At 38.4% G+C, this 16,294-nt stretch overlaps 1 protein-coding gene and 1 long non-coding RNA gene across 2 annotated transcripts in view; one reads left to right on the top strand and one right to left on the bottom strand.

The window, feature by feature from the left end:
• Window positions 1-16,294, top strand: part of LRRC8C (leucine rich repeat containing 8 VRAC subunit C) — an 87,463-nt gene that overhangs the window by 14,597 nt on the left and 56,572 nt on the right. The gene's annotated exons all lie outside the window — the stretch shown is intronic.
• LOC133041068 (uncharacterized) overlaps window positions 1-16,294 on the bottom strand; it is a 46,517-nt gene that overhangs the window by 3,198 nt on the left and 27,025 nt on the right. The window lies entirely within an intron of this gene.

Below are 16,294 nucleotides of genomic sequence, written 5' to 3'. Positions count from 1 at the left end.
CTTTAATGAAATTTAAGAAAATAGTTTAATTTGTCCCGAGTACTCATTATCAGGAATATCAATTGAACTTTGAATTTTATGTAATTCAGTGCAGAGTACTATAAAGCTTTGCTAAATCTCTTTGAATTAAACATTTTGATTGAGAAATGTAGAAAGAGCTGTTGAAGGGTGAACAGAAAGCTATTTGCATAGGTTTTAGTTCCTCATCCTTACTGACAATTCTACCCATTACCTCCAAACTTCCCTTTTGTGCATTTTTCTTCTTTTTGTTGTAAGACAGTGGTGAATATTTTTTGTGTTTCCTAATTCTAGGTATATATGTTTATTACCTCCTTCTTGGAATATGTGAATTCATTATAGTCTTTACAGTCCTGTTAACTTCCCTCTGGAAAGAGGGAAAGGCACTTTTTTTTTTCCCATTTATTTTTATTAGTTGGAGGCCAGTTACTTTACAGTATTGTAGTGGTTTTTGCCATACATTGACATGAATCAGCCATGGATTTACGTGTGTTCCCCATCCTGATCCCCGCTCCCGCCTCCCTCCCCATCCCATCCCTCTGGGTCTTCCCAGTGCACCAGCCCTGAGCACTTGTCTCATGCATCCAACCTGGACTGGTGATCTCTTTCACACTTGATAATATACATGTTTCAATGCTATTCTCTCAGATGATCCCACAGAGTCCAAAAGTCTGTTCTGTACATCTGTGTCTCTTTTTCTGTCTTGCATATAGGGTTATTACCATCTTTCTAAATTCCATATATATGCATTAGTATACTGTATTGGTGTTTATCTCTCTGGCTTACTTGACTCTGTATAATGGGCTCCAGTTTTATCCATCTCATTAGAACTGATTCATATGTGTTCATTTTAATGGCTGAGTAAAATTCCATTGTGTATATGTACCACAGCTTTCTTATCCATTCATCTGCTGATGGGCATCTAGGTTGCCTCCGTGTCCTGGCTATTGTAAACAGTGCTGCGATGAACATTGGGGTACACGTGTCTCTTTCAGATCTGGTTTCCTCAGTGTGTATGCCCAGGAGTGGGGGAAAGACACATTTAAAAGTAAAACACCTTTTCTTGGCTAACATTCTTTCAGGCACTACTGTTTTGCCCAGGAGAGTGAGAGAGGGGCTGTCTTTTTAAATTGTAGGTTCTATCTTTTTTATCTATTTGAACTATTCTTTTAATCCACTGTCAGACCAATTCCTGACAGAAATTTCCCTTGACTCTTTACTACACAGCCTTATGAAATCAACCACGTAGATTTCCCCTTCTCCCTTTATTTCAAGATAAATTTAAGGAGGTGTTTTTCTAGGGGAAAAAAGGACAAACTCTGACCAATTAACCTTCATTCTTAGAGATATTCAAAGCAAGGGAAAAAGTATAGTTGTAGTAAGTGGCCAAAGAATTCACTGACCACAAAATAAACAAACAAACAAAACATACAAAAAAAAACCACAGAGCACTGTAAATAACTATAGTAACAGGCAAATATACAAAAAAATCTCTGAACCAATTCCTGCATACAGTTTTTTAACTGTTAGACAAATGTGAATACAAGTGCAAACATATACACAAACAAACCCACTGTAAGCAAAACACAAGATAAGACTTCTGTGAATGTTGTCAAGGGATAATTTTTAAAAAATTAAACATGACTCGATGAATATAGAATAAACCTGTCAAAGATTTATTCAACTCCTTATTGAGGGAGCTGGTAAGATGGCAAAGCATTTAGTTTAAAGAGCATTCCAAGAACTGTTTGAAAAAAGAATGTTAAAATAACATTACTAGGTTAGATACAAAACTAGGTAATGTCCTTCAGGGCAATAAAAAAAACATGTTTTGGGTTTTCTTTTCTGTCGAACAAAAATCTACAAGTCTGGGGTGTAATCAGTAGTAATTAGCAAGTCAAACAAAAGTATATTTCCCTAAATTACTCTTGGGTATGGCAGTTAAAAAGTTCTGCAGTATAATAATAAAAGGAAATCTGCCCTCGTTTTGCCTCACTTCCAAGTTTTAGATTCTTTTTTTTCCCCTAAAAATGCATAGTTGTTCATCCTAAGCTTCCTTTTGAAGGGCTTTTGTTTTTCTTAGTGTTATAACAGAGATTTGGCTGTGGAATGTGTCAAATTCAAAACACTGGTCATTGAAATTCTCAGATTTAAAATATGGCATGGAAACTTTGGATTCTACACTTGACTCCCCCTCTTGGGAGTCCTTTACGTCACTCGAATATCAAAATACCTCTCTGATCTCATCTTGGGGAGGAGTTCTTTAACTCCAACCCCAAGTTTAACCAATTCTTATGGTCCAGACTGCTCTCCAGGCTCTCAGTTCAGATAGTAAATCATCGTAAACCCAGTAGAACAAGAGTCTTTTCAGGTGGCCACCAGACTTTGACATTCAAGAGATAAAATTGCTGTAGATCAGCAAAAAAAATACTCCAGGCTCAGGAAGAGAAGCAAGGGATCTCAGTAGTGTACATGCATGAAGTTCCTTGATTCAGTGCCTGCTGTTTTGCAATAAGCAAATCTCCATGGGACCTCCAAGAACCGTGACAACAAAAATCAGCAAACTATGGGCTGTGAGTTGGGTGCAACCTGTTTTTGTATGGCCTGCTTGCTGAGATTGGTTTTAACATTTTTGGAGGGTTGTTTAAAGAAATTTTAAAGAACTTATAACATAGACCAGATGTGATCTAAAAGGCTTAAATATTTACTATCTCTCCATCTGTAAAGCTTCCCTGGCGGCTCAGATGGTAAAGAATCTGCCTGCAATGTGGGAGACCTGGGTTCAGTCCCTGGGTTGGGAAGATCTCCTGGAGAAGGGAACGGCTACCCACTCCAGTATTCTGGGCTGGAGAATTCCATGGACAGAGGAGCCTAGTAGGCTACAGTCCATGGGGGTGGCAAAGAGTCAGACAGGGCTGAGGAATGGGACTTCACTTTCACTTTCCCTCTATAGAGTAAGTTTACTGATGCCTGCATTTAAAAAAATAATAATAATTTTGTTGTTAGTATGTATCAAAGAATTACAATAGATTTCCTGTTTGTTTGTTTTTTTAAAGCTCTCTAGTCAGCTAATTCGGAGAAGGTAATGGCAACCCAGTCCAGTACTCTTGCCTGGAAACTGCCATGGAAAGAGGAGCTTGGTAGGCTGCAGTCACTAAGAGTCGGACACGACTGAGCAACTTCACTTTCACTTTTCACTTTCATGCATTGGAGAAGGAAATGGCAACCCCCTCCAGTGTTCTTGCCTGGAGAATCCCAGGGACAGGGGAGCCTGGTGGGCTGCCGTCTATGGTGTTGCACAGAGTCGGACATGACTGAAGTGACCTAGCAGCAGCAGCAGCAGGCTAATTCAAAGATTTGCTCTTCCTAGGGACATTTTATAGGAAAAGAGAATGGTTAGAGAAGTGTTAGATTCAACATCAAAAGAAAGTAGTATTTGGTTAAAGGTTACTAAACTCTTGGTTGATGACTTATCACTGGTGTTTTTTTAAAAAAAGCTCTCTAGTAGGCTGATTCAAAGATTTGCTCTTTGTAGGAATATTTTATAGGAAAAGAGAATGGTTAGAAAAGTGTTAGATTCAACATCAAAAGAAAATAGTATTTGGTTAAAGGCTACTAAACTCGTGGTTGACAGTTTATCAACTGCGTTGGGTTGGTAACTAATCTCCCAGAATTTCTTAATGTCATTAAAGTTTATTAGAATAATTTAATTAAGCATTGTATCAGGAACATTAATTTCTTTCTGGGAGGAGGTTGCAAATTATATTACACAAACAAATTTGACACACTTTTTCATTTATAAGGCAATGTATTAGTATATATTAAAAACATACAATGGGTTAAAATAAAAGTAGACTCTAGGATTCTTTTACACATTATTAATATTACAATTTAGGACTATACAAATAGGAAGATGAAAAACTTTTAAAAGAGTCAAAAGACCATCACAAAGAGGATTAGAAGATTGAAAAAGCAAAATCTATGTGGAAAAAAATGAAAGGACCTGCGATATTTCAGCTAAGATGAGGAATACAAGGAGAAATTGAATAATTACTTCCAGTGGTATAAAGGGACCTCCAATTGAATCTAAAGCGTGATTGTATATCTCTTTTGAAAAGAGATAGAAACAACTTCAGCATAAGAATTTAAAAAGAATTTGCTGACACCAAGTCATCAGACTTGCCACAAATTTTCATAAAGGCTGTGTCTTTGTTTAAAAATTGAACAGAGTTGGGGTTGTCTGCCCTGTGTTGAGTATGCTCTTGCCTGAAGGTTTAGACAGATAATCCCTTGAGATCAGCCATGTGTTTTGAAGACCATACTGGGTGCAAACCACCACCTGATCTGCTCTCCTTTGAGGAAATTAAAAACCAGCCACTCAAAAAAAAAAAAAAAAAACAGCCACTCTCCTTCGTAACATACTCTGTAACAGATGGGGTAGGGTAAACAAATATATGTGTGGCAAAGATAAGGGGTAGTCCTACCATAGAAGAACAGGGAAATATTCACAAGTATTTAAATATCTGGAAAGAGAAACAATAAAAATATGGTTCATAAGGCAGAGACCTGGAGGAAGGGAGGGAGCCATCCATATCTGAGGAGAGAGAGAGCCAAGAAAAGGGAACAGCAAACACAAAGGCATATCCTTGGCCTGATGGGCCAGCATCAAGGAAGCCAGTGTGGATGGATGGAAGGCACTGAGCAAGGGGAGTAGTAGCTACTAGGAGAGGATACTGGAGGCTCATGGAGGGTGTGTCCTCTCCTGTGAGTGCAGTGAGGAGCCATTAGAGGGTTCTGAGCAAATGAGTTTTATTTTATTTACTTATTATATGTATTTATTTATTAGACTGTGTCAGGTCTTCCTTGCAGCATGAGGGATCTCCGTGGCAATTCGTGGACTTCTCTCTGGTTGTGGTGTGCAGCTTCTAAAGTGCAAGTGCTCAGGAGTTGAGGCGCACAGACTTTGTTGCTCCGTGGCACATGGGATCTTAGTTCCCTGACCAGAGATCAAACCCACATACCCTGCATTGGAAGAGGATTCTTAACCGTTGGACCCCAGGTCGTCCCATAAGACTTGAGTTTTAGAAGGATCACTCTGGTTGCAGTATAGAGAAGCCATTAGCCAGTGGCTTCAGTGCTTTCATAATCTTGAAAAATTGTTGAAGACTCCCAAAGAGCTTTACGTGGGTTATACCTCTAAATGTTTACTATATTGGGCTCCCCTGGTAGTTCAGACAGTGAAGAATCTGCCTGCAATGCAGGAGACCCAAGTTTGACCCCTGGGTTGGGAAGATCCCCTGGAAAAGTGAATGGCTACCCATTCCAATATTCTTGCCTGGAAAAGTCCATGGACAGAGGAGCCTGGTGGGCTACAGTCCATGGGATGACAAAGAGAAATTTAAAACTGTTAAGTATTTATTAACTTATTTTAAAATAACAGCACAACTTGATGTGTTGGTTGGAAACTACTGAAACAAAATATGGATCTCAGGAGAATTTTAATAAAAGGTAAAGTTTTTCCAAAAAAAAAAAAAACAAAAAAAAATAAATAAAAAATAAAATAATAAGAAAACATGTTATCACACATAATGTATTTTTATGAAAATAACTGTATTTTCCCCCAAAGAAAGACAATATTATTGTCTTATATTGTTACACATGTCTTTAATGCCTGGCATTCAGTATGTTCACTGACATCATATAGCCTCAAGAAAACTCTATACGCTCACCAGAGAATGTGAGTTAAAAAGGCAAATCATGTGTAGTATTTTACAGGAATAGTTTTGACCTCACTGACTTTCTAAAAAGGCACATGTTGAGGAAAAATAAAATGGTACAGACTAGACCGTAGGAGACAAGGATGGAAACATGGAGACTGCTGCAAAAAACCACATGAGACATACTGGTGGTTGGGACTATAACTGGCAGTATAATTAATGAGAAATGGTCAGATTCTGGATATAGTTTAAAAGTTGAACCATTAGGCTTTGCTGACAGAATACACCTGGGTGCAAGGTGAAGAAGTCAAAATTAGCTTCAAGGTTTTAAACCAGGGGAAACGTAATGTAGAAGATTGTGGGGACAGCAGATTTAGAGTTGAAATGAATTCTGTTTTGGACTTACTTATTTTGAAATGCCTATTCAACATCCAATTGTAAATGTCAAGTTACCAGCTGGATATATGTCCAGAATTCAAGGGAGAAACTTTCTATTGCCTTTACATCCCTCAGTACTTTTAAAAGAAAGAATGCATAAAGCTGAGTTTTCTGAACTTTTCTGTATCTGAAATATATTATTTATTCTACTTTCAGATTTGGAAGTTAGTTTGGTTGGATATTGAACTCTAGCTTGACAATTACTTTCACTAAGAATTTCAAATGTTTCAAAGAGGACACCACAATTTGGGAGTACTTTTAGACATATTCCATGAATGGTAAATATAGAAAAACATACAGTAAATGGAATTTTTAGAATCCAGAAGCTTCCTAGGAGAGAAGCCTAGCTAATATTTTAATTAAATGAGGTTTAATTAAATGAGGTTGATAACTGTCATATTTACTGCCAAGAACTTTTCCAAGTGTGCATGGTTTAAAGAGACTGCCACAGAGTTATATTTCAAACCTAGGTCTTTCTGGCTTGAAAATTTGCATTGTAGCCATTGCATTATTTTGAGTAAAATGGTGAACGGAGATAACTTACTTCCATCTTTACTTTTTAATGTGGCTGCTTATGACTAAACTTAAGAGTTCTCAGAATACAGATGTTCAGTGAGGTAGTATGTACCCATAAAAGAATAATATTAATACTTTTATTAGTTTTACTGTTGGCATATCTTGCTTGGGACTAAGGATTTAAAATCAGCCTTAATGTGCGAAAATGAAATCATTTCATAGAAAAGAGAATTTGTACAAATTGCCCTGAAGTTTTACATTAAAATACTATTAATAACTTGTCAGTGCCACAAGAAGGAACATACCCCACCTTTATGAATGGTCTGCCTGGTAAGCTCAGTCAGCAGTGGCCATAGTGGTTTAGAGGAAAGATACTTAGTATGATGACAGTCTGTTCCTGCAAAATTTTCAGGAGACCTCTTCTTCACTAGGGGCTTCCCTAGTGACTCAGCAGTAAAGAATCTGCCTGCCAATGCGAGAGATGCACGTCTGATCCTTGGGTTGGGAGATCCTCTGGAAAAAGAAATGGCAACCTGCTCGCTCCAGTATTCTTACCTGGGAAATGCCATGGGCAGAGGAGCCTGGTGGGCAACAATCCACGGGGTCACAAAAGAGTCGGACACAACTTAGCAATTGAAACAACAACATTCTTCACTAGAAGGGAAAAGAATTTTAGACCCAAACTGAAGCCATGCATAAGGAATCATATCACATTAGAATATTTGATATGCAAAAATAATGTTTTAGGTGAGGCAACAAGGGAGCAAGAAGCAGACATATTTGTAGAGAATGAAGAATGTGAGTATCTGAGAGCATATTTACATTCCCTCAGCTGTACTGAGATTTTTTTAAAAATTGAAGTATACCTTGCTTTTAAAAAGCCCCCTTGTGCCACGTCCAAATCTGAGCAAAATAGGTCCCTTATACGAGGAAACCACAAATCTTGAAAACAGAGGTGTTCCTTGATGTTCTTTGGCTGCACCAATGTTTGGTTTAACTAGCATTTCTGGCAGTGGAATCACTTGAGTCTCAGAATTAGTTTGCTTAGAATTTTTATGTTTTCCTGCTGATGCATTCAACCTGAAACAAAGTTATTTGTGTGACATCATAAGCAGTGTAAGTATAGCATTTGAAAACAGTCTAAGGCTATGATATATTAATTAATGTATTTGGGTGTGTTTGCTTAGAAACCTGGAAGCCTGTTTTAAAGTATATCTGTCATTTAGACTAATCTGAGAAAGAGTCAGAAAATGTTTAACCTCTCTGACGTTTTAAAAGAGTCATTCCCTATCTTTCAATGTCTCATATACCAAGTAAATCATTTATTTAGTGAAATTATGGAAAGTAACAGACATACTGTACTTGAAAATAGACAGTTATATCCTCCTTTTAAGAAAAATTATACCTAAGCATCATCAGTATTTTTATATTAGAATCACCAATGAAAATTAAAGAAATCTTCATTATCTTTAAAAAAACACAGCATTTGATATAAAAATTGAACCTGTGTATTATCTTTCATTATCAAGTAATAAACCATAAATTTTTAAATTTAAAAATATGGAAATACAACAGGAAAATGGAATAGCTGTACTCATTTAGGATGAGATAGATTCTACTCTTAAAAATCTTTAAAGTTTAAAGTTATTAAGTGCTTGACCAAGAGACTGAAGAGCTAAGAGATTTAAAGCCAAAAGCCAAAAAGTTAGGAGCCAACACCAATGAAAAGCAAACAGAAAATTAAAAGAAAACATCTCTTAATATGCATTCTGAATAAAATGAATTTAAAAGGAAACATTGCTGATTTTATAATGTAAGTTAATAGGACTTTTAAAAATTTATTTTAATTGGAGGCTAATTACTTTACAATATTGAGGTGGTTTTTGCCATACATTGACATGAATCAGCCATGGATGTATATATGTTCCCCATCCTGAACCCCCATCCTACCTCCCTCCCCACCCCATCCCTCAGGGTTATCCCAGTGCACCGGCCCTGAGTGCCATGTCTCATCCTTGGAACCTGGACTGGCAATCTGTTTCACATATGGTAATACACATGTTTCAATGCTATTCTCTCACATCATCCCACCCTTGCCTTCTCCCACAGAGTCCAGAAGTCTGTTCTTTACATCTGTGTCTCTTTTGCTGTCTCGCATATAGGGTCATCGTTACCATCTTTCCAAATTCCATATATATTCATTAATATACTGTATTGGTGTTTTTCTTTCTGACTTACTTCAGTCTGTATAATAGGCTCCAGTTTCATCCACCTCATTAGAACTGATTCAAATGCATTCTTTTTAATAGCTGAGTAATATTCCATTGTGTGTATATACCACAGCTTTCTTATCTGTTCGTCTACCGATGGACATCTAGGTTGCTTCCATGTCCTAGCTATTGTAAACAGTGCTACGATGAACATTGGGGTACACATGTCTCTTTCAGTTCTGTGTGTATGCCCAGCAGTGGGATTGCTGGGTCGTATGGCAGTTCTGTTTCCAGTTTTTTAAGGAATCTTCACACTGTTTTCCATAGTGGCTGTACTAGTTTGCATTCCCACCAACAGTGTAAGAGGGTTCCCTTCTCTTCACACCCTCTCCAGCATTTTGTAGACTTTTAGATAGCAGCCATTCTGACCGGCGTGAGCTGGTACCTCATTGTGGTTTTGATTTGCATTTCTCTGATAATGGGTGATATTGAGCATCTTTTCATGTGTTTGTTAGGCATCTGTATGTCTTCTTTGGAGAAATGTCTGTTTAGTTCTTTGGCCCGTTTTTTGATTGGGTCGTTTATTTTTCTGGTGTTGAGCTGCATGAGCTGCTTGTGTATTTTTTGAGATTAATTCTTTATCAGTTGCTTCATTTGCTATTATTTTCTCCCATTCTGAAGGCTGTCTTTTCACCTTGCTTATAGTTTCCTTCGTTGTGCAAAAGCTTTTAAGTTTAGTTAGGTCCCATTTGTTTATTTTTGCTTTTATTTCCATTTCTCTGGGAGGTGGGTCATAGAGGATCCTGCTGTGATTTATGTCAGAGAGTGTTTTGCCTATGTTTTCTTCTAGGAGTTTTATAGTTTCTGGTCTTACATTTAGATCTTCAATCCATTTTGAGTTTATTTTTGTGTATGGTGTTAGAATGTGTTCTAGTTTCATTCTTTTACAGGTGGTTGACCAGTTTTCCCAGCACCACTTGTTAAAGAGGTTGTCTTTTCTCCATTGTATATTCTTGCCTCCTTTGTCAAAGATAAGGTGTGCATAGGTGTGTGGATTTATCTCTGGGCTTTCCATTTTGTTCCATTGATCTATATGTCTGTCTTTGTGCCAGTACCATACTGTCTTGATGACTGTAGCTTTGTAGTATAGTCTGAAGTCAGGCAGGTTGATTCCTCCAGTTCCATTCTTCTTTCTCAAGATTGCTTTGGCTAATCAAGGTTTTTTGTATTTCCATACAAATTGTGAAATTATTTGTTCTAATTCTCTGAAAAATGTCATTGGTAGCTTGATAAGGGATTGCATTAAATCTATAGATTGCTTTGACAGGACATTTTAAGTAGTCAATTTCTAGTTCTTCAGAAACTCTTCTGTAGAGTAAGGGCAAACACCCTTGCCTGCTAATTCCTAAATTAAATCAAGAAGAAATTCAACTTTCAATTCTGTTATTCATGAAATGTTAGGTTTAGTGACTTACTTAGAATAATTGCCTCTAAAAACAGATCACTTGGGTTGTATTTAGGCTCCTCTACTTACTGCTGTGTACCCCTGGGGACATTTGACCTAGTAAAGTCTCCATTTCTTCTGTAAGGATACCCAGAACCTAGGTTGTTTTGAGATTAAATGATATGATACATGTACATGCCCAAACCTTAGCTCATACTGTGATGGAGATGCAATTTTTTTATTTATAAAGGGATCTTTGCTGTTAAGATTCACACTTACTGTTATTCTCAAATAAAAAACATATAAAGTTAAAATGGACCCCATCAGAACTACAGTTCTAATGTTCAAAGCATCATCTACATTCAGAAAATGTTTTGGAGGGTTAAATCATTACCATGCCTGTGGAGCTCCTTGTCATTATGCTCAGACAACAAGGTCAGAGGCTGGGAGTGCCAAAATGAATAAGGTAGTATCTGCCCTTATAGAACTTAACAGTGTAGATGAGGAAATAGATGCATATATAAATAACCAAGGGGAGTGAAGGAGTAAACAGACCAGGTAGGGAGAGAGTTGATCTTGGCCTACATATGAAAACATGCAGCCACATGCTTCCAGAATTGAACACTGCAGTTACGGTCATGATCCTATCAAATGTTATCCTAGCAGCATGTTCTTTCTGCAGGAGGGTGGGCCACCTGGGGGAGCCTGTCAGTCCTGATGTGCTAATCCGGGTAGAGGTAAGCTACCTATTAACTATAGACACGAAATGAAAATGTGAGTCCATAGAGTACTGAAATCATTTTAAAGTAAGCAAAGTCTGCTTTGGTAGGCCAAGCTGAAGCTCTCATTTTTCCTTAAGACCTTGTCTGGTTCATAGGTTTACTTTTTATCCCAAGAAGAGGAAGTAGGTTTCTAGGGAACTAGATCTCAACCTCAATTGGATGTTGGCATCACCTGGGCATGTTTAAGACGCAACTTCTTGTCTGGAGTGATTTTCTGATCTAACTGGACCTGGAGCATTAGTATTTTTAAAGCTTTCCAGCTGATTCCACACTTTGAGAGCCTCCACTCTATGTACCCTGGGTTTCATTTCCTCCAAGATTTTCTATTTCAGGGTCCTGGTTCAGCCCAGATGTTGTCAACAGGTTTTCCGATGGGTCATTCCTGATTTAACATCAGTCTGTGTGACTTCGCTTTGGGAACACATGGTGTTCTCTGCTGTTTCAGTAAGTGATGTTGGCTCCTGGGGAAATACCCATCTTAGGCTCTGAGCAGAGCGGCAGGGGGCTTTCTCAGCTAGCACTCCGCCTCCGGGTTTTGAGTGTGAGTCTCACCCATTTTTCATGTCTCCATGGCATGACCAACCCACAGGCTTTCTTCTAGAATGTTCTATTGAATCATTTAACAGCAGGCTCTCTCTGTTTACCCCAATTCTCTTATGCAACAGTTTGAGACCTGTTTTTACATCAAAATTGAAGTACTTTGTATTTGGCCATAGTTGATCCATAAACTTCTAGGTTCTTGCATCATCTGTTAGATTTACATATTCCTTTGCTAACTTGATTTTGATATTAATAACTTGTCTGGGTAAGTTCTGTTTCTACTGGTTTATTCTTTCAATCAAAAAGTATCTACTGAATGACAAATATGGGCCAGGTACTCTCCTGGACATTAGGGACAATGTGGTGTCCAAATTTGACAAAACTTTCTGCCTTCATGGGACTTATGGTCAAGGGGGAGGAGACAAGAGAAATATGTAAGTAAAGTGTGTAGTATGTTCAAAGGTACTAAATGCTATGGAGAAAAATAAGGCAGGGCAGGAAGAAAGGGACTGCTGGGCCTGGGGTGGGATTGTAATATATTAAATCAGCTTTGCAGTATTATCCATGTGAGAGCTGGTGAAGGCTCAGACTAGAGTGGTAGTGACAGAAACGGTGAAAAGTGGTTGGCATCTGCGTGAGTTTCAGCAGGGCCTGAAGAAGGCAAGGGATTGAACCCTGCAGATGTCAGGAAGAGGAGAATTCCAGGCAGAGGGTAGGGTATTGCAAATACGAGGGCTCTGAGGCAGGAGTGAACCTGGGATGTTGAAGAAACTGCAGGAAATACTAGTGTGGCTAGAGCAAGCCAGAGCGAGGGAGGCTATGACACTGGTGCTGAGGGTGGGGAGAAGGCAGATTACATAGGGCCTATAAAGATTTTTGTGAACATTTTGACTTTTTCTGAGTGAGATGGAATTATTAGAGGGTTTTGAGCACAGGAGAGACCCAATAGGACCATTTTGGCTGCTCAGTTGAGACAAATCTATGTGAGTCCGTGATAGAAACAGGGAGACCAGTTGTGAGGATATTGCAATAATCTAACTGAGAGATGATGGCTTGGACCAGGGTAACAGCAACAGAGCTGAGGCAGAAATATCGAAATCTGGATATATTTTTGAAGGTAGAGCTTGTTTCTCTTAAGTGTCTAACGTCTTTTCACATTTCTCTTGAAAGATGGAACTCAAACTCCAGTTAGGGGCCAAATAATGCTAGTTATAACAAAAGGTTGACTTGCAGGCTCTTGTTACCACCAGTTCAGTGCCCTGATTTTTTTTACAGAATGATGGTAGAGGCACCATGGCTTCCCATAGTCCTGACTTTCCCATTTTCCTTCTCTTGTGCATTGCTGGGCATTTGCCATTGAGAATTCTAACCTAAACTATCAATGATCACTCTTGCCTGCTATTGTTTAGTAAGTACCTGTCCTTCCCTTCTTTCAGTCTTTACCTTATTCAGTGGTGGGTCCCTGGAAGGTGATTTAGACAGGCAATGGGAGTGAAGAACATGATACCACTACCATTATTACATAAGAGCCCAAGGTTCAAAATAAATCAGGTCGAAAACACCTCTTTTCCCACTCCTCCCCTGTCTTCCCTATTCCAACTTCCTGAACAAAGCAGAAAAAATTCTCCTTTTCAACCTCCATGTAAATCTCCCAGGTGGCCTTTTATGCCTTCCTTGCTTCTCTGCCCCAAAACAGAGTGTAGGAATCATGAGAAAATGCAGAGTGTTGCAAAAAATTAAAAAATCTGGTGATTCTTTTCTTCAAAACTAAGTCCGCCTAACTCTAAATTCTGGTATTCATGTAAATATTTCTGTTATACAGGCATACCTTGGAGATGTTGTTTGATTCCAGACTGGGTTTGATTCCAGACTAGCACAATAAAGCAAATATCATGATAAAAATAAGTCACACCAATTTTTTGGTATCCAAGTACATACAAAAGTTATGCTTATACCATACGGTAGTCTATAAAGTGAGCAATAGTATTATATCTAAAAAATGATGTACATACCTTAATTTAGAAATATTTTATTGCTAAAAAATGTTAACTATCATCTGACAATGCTGGGAGGCCACAAACTTTCAATTTGTAAAAATCACAGTGTTCGTAAAGTACAATAAAACAGGTATACCTATTCATTTTTAACAACTGAGAGAATTCCAAAACATGTGCATACTCATTTTCGTTATTCATTCATTTATGACATTATGGCAGCAACCATTTATTGAGTCCTTTTTATGTGCCAGGCACTGTTCTGCACACTGGGAGGTACGAGTGAACAAAAGGAAGTCCCTGTTTCTTGGGAAACGTACCTTATAACGCAGGAGAAAGACAAAACACAAATAAATAAGCCCATATGTAGTACATCTGATAAAGATAATACTGTTGATAAAAATCACTTAGGAGAATGAAAAAATGGACTGCTGGGATAGTGTGCCACTGATGGTGGCAAGTTAGTATTAATATTTTAAAGAAGGTCACCAGAGACAGTGTTACATTATCATAATAATGATGATATGACATTTTCACAGCAACCTAAAGGAAGTAAGAGAGTGATTCAATCTCACATCTGGTAGGAAAACACTCCTTGCTGCAGGAAGTCCTTAGGTAGTTATCTTGTACTTCCTAGTGACTTCATCCAGTCCCATGGCTTTAATCCCTTCCTGTACCCTGATGAGCCCCTAATTTATATTCCTGGCCCAATCTTTCCTAAATCTAGCCTAGTATATCAAACTTTCTTGAGTCCCTCCTCTTTAATGTCTTAATCACTTCAGTTCAATTCAGTTGCTCAGTCGTGTCTGACTCTTTGCAACTGCATGAACTGTAGCACGACAGGCTTCCCTGTCCATCACCAACTCCCAGAGCTTGCTCAAACTCGTCCATTGAGTCAGTGATGCCATTGAACCATCTCATCCTCTGTTGTCCCCTTTTCCTCCTGCCTTCAACCTTTCCCAGCCGTCAGGATCTTTTCCAATGAGTCAGTTCTTCCCATCAGGTGGCCAAAGTATTGGAACTTCAGCTTCAGCATCAGTCCTTCCAATGAATATTCTGGACTGATTTCTTTTAGGATTGACTGGTTTGATCTCCTTGCAGTCCAAGGGATTCTCAAGATTCTTCTCCAACACCACAGTTCAAAAGCATTAGTTCTTCAGTGCTCAGCTTTCTTTATGGTCCAACTCTCACATCCATACATGACTACTGAAAAAACCATAGCTTTGTCTAGTCAGACCTTTGTTGGCAAAGTAATGTCTCTGCTTTTTAATATGCTGTCTAGGTTTGTCATAGCTTTACTTCCAAGGAGCGAGTGTCTCTTAATTTCATGGCTGCAGTCACCATCTGCGGTGATTTTGGAGCACAAGAAAATAGTCTGTCACTGTTTCCATTGTTTCCCCATCCATTTGCCATGAAGTGACAGGACCAGATGCCATGATCTTAGTTTTTTTAATGTTGAGTTTTAAGCCACTTTTTCACTCTCCTCTTTCACTTTCATCAAGAGGATCTTTAGTTCTTCTTCGCTTTCTGCCATAAGGATGGTGTCATCTGCATATCTGAGGTTATTGATATTTCTCCCAGCAATCTTGATTCCAGCTTGTGCTTTATCCAGCCCAGCATTTTGCATGATGTACTCTGCATATAAGTTAAATAAACAGGGTGACAATATGCGGCCTTGACATACTCCTTTCCTAATTTGGAACCAGCCTGTTGTTCCATGTCCAGTTCTAACTGTTGCCTCTTGACCTGCATACAGATTTCTCAGGAGGGAGGTCAGGTGGTCTGGTATTCCCATCTCTTTCAGATTTTTCCACAGTTTGTTGTTATCCACACAATCAAAGGCTATGGCATAGTCAGTAAAGCAGAGCTAGATGTTTTGCTTTTTCTATGATCCAACAGATGTTAGCAATTTAATCTCTGGTTCCTCTGACTTTTCTAAATCCAGCTTGAACATCTGTAAGTTCTCAGTTCACGTACTATTGAAGCCTCACTTGGAGAATTCTGAGCATTACTTTATGAGATGAGTACAATTGTGCTGTAGTTTGAACATTCTTTGGGATTGGAATGAAAATTGACTTTTTCTAGTCCTGTGACCACTGCTGAGTTTTCCAGATTTGCTGGCATTTTGAGTGCAGCACTTTCACAGCATCATCATTAGGATTTGAAATTGCTCAGCTGGAATTCCATCACCTCCACTAGCTTTGTTTGTAGTGATGCTTCCTAAGGCCCACTTGACTTCACATGCCAGTATGTCTGGCTCTAGATGAGTGATCATACCATTGTGGTTATCTGGGTCATGAAGATCTTTTTTGTAAAGTTCTTCTGTGTTTTCTTGCCACCTCTTATCTTCTGCTTCTGTTAGGTACATACCATTTCTGTCCTTTATTGCACCCATCTTTGCATGAAATATTCCCTTGGTATCTCTAACTTTCTTGAAGAGGTCTCTAGTCTTCCCCATTCTATTGTTTTCCTCTGTTTCTTTGTATTGATCACTTAAGAAGGCTTTCTTATCTCTCCTTGCTATTCTCTGGAAGTCTGCATTCAGGTGGGTATATCTTTCTTTTTCTCCTTTGCCTTTAGCTTATTTTCTTTTCACAGCTATTTGTAAGGCCTCCTTAGACAACCATTTTGGCTT

The sequence above is a fragment of the Dama dama genome, chromosome 20 (genome assembly GCF_033118175.1).
Source record: "Dama dama isolate Ldn47 chromosome 20, ASM3311817v1, whole genome shotgun sequence".
Classification (NCBI taxonomy): domain Eukaryota; kingdom Metazoa; phylum Chordata; class Mammalia; order Artiodactyla; family Cervidae; genus Dama; species Dama dama.
The sequence above is the reverse complement of the archived record's forward strand: the minus strand, read 5'-3'. Positions and strand labels throughout refer to the sequence as shown.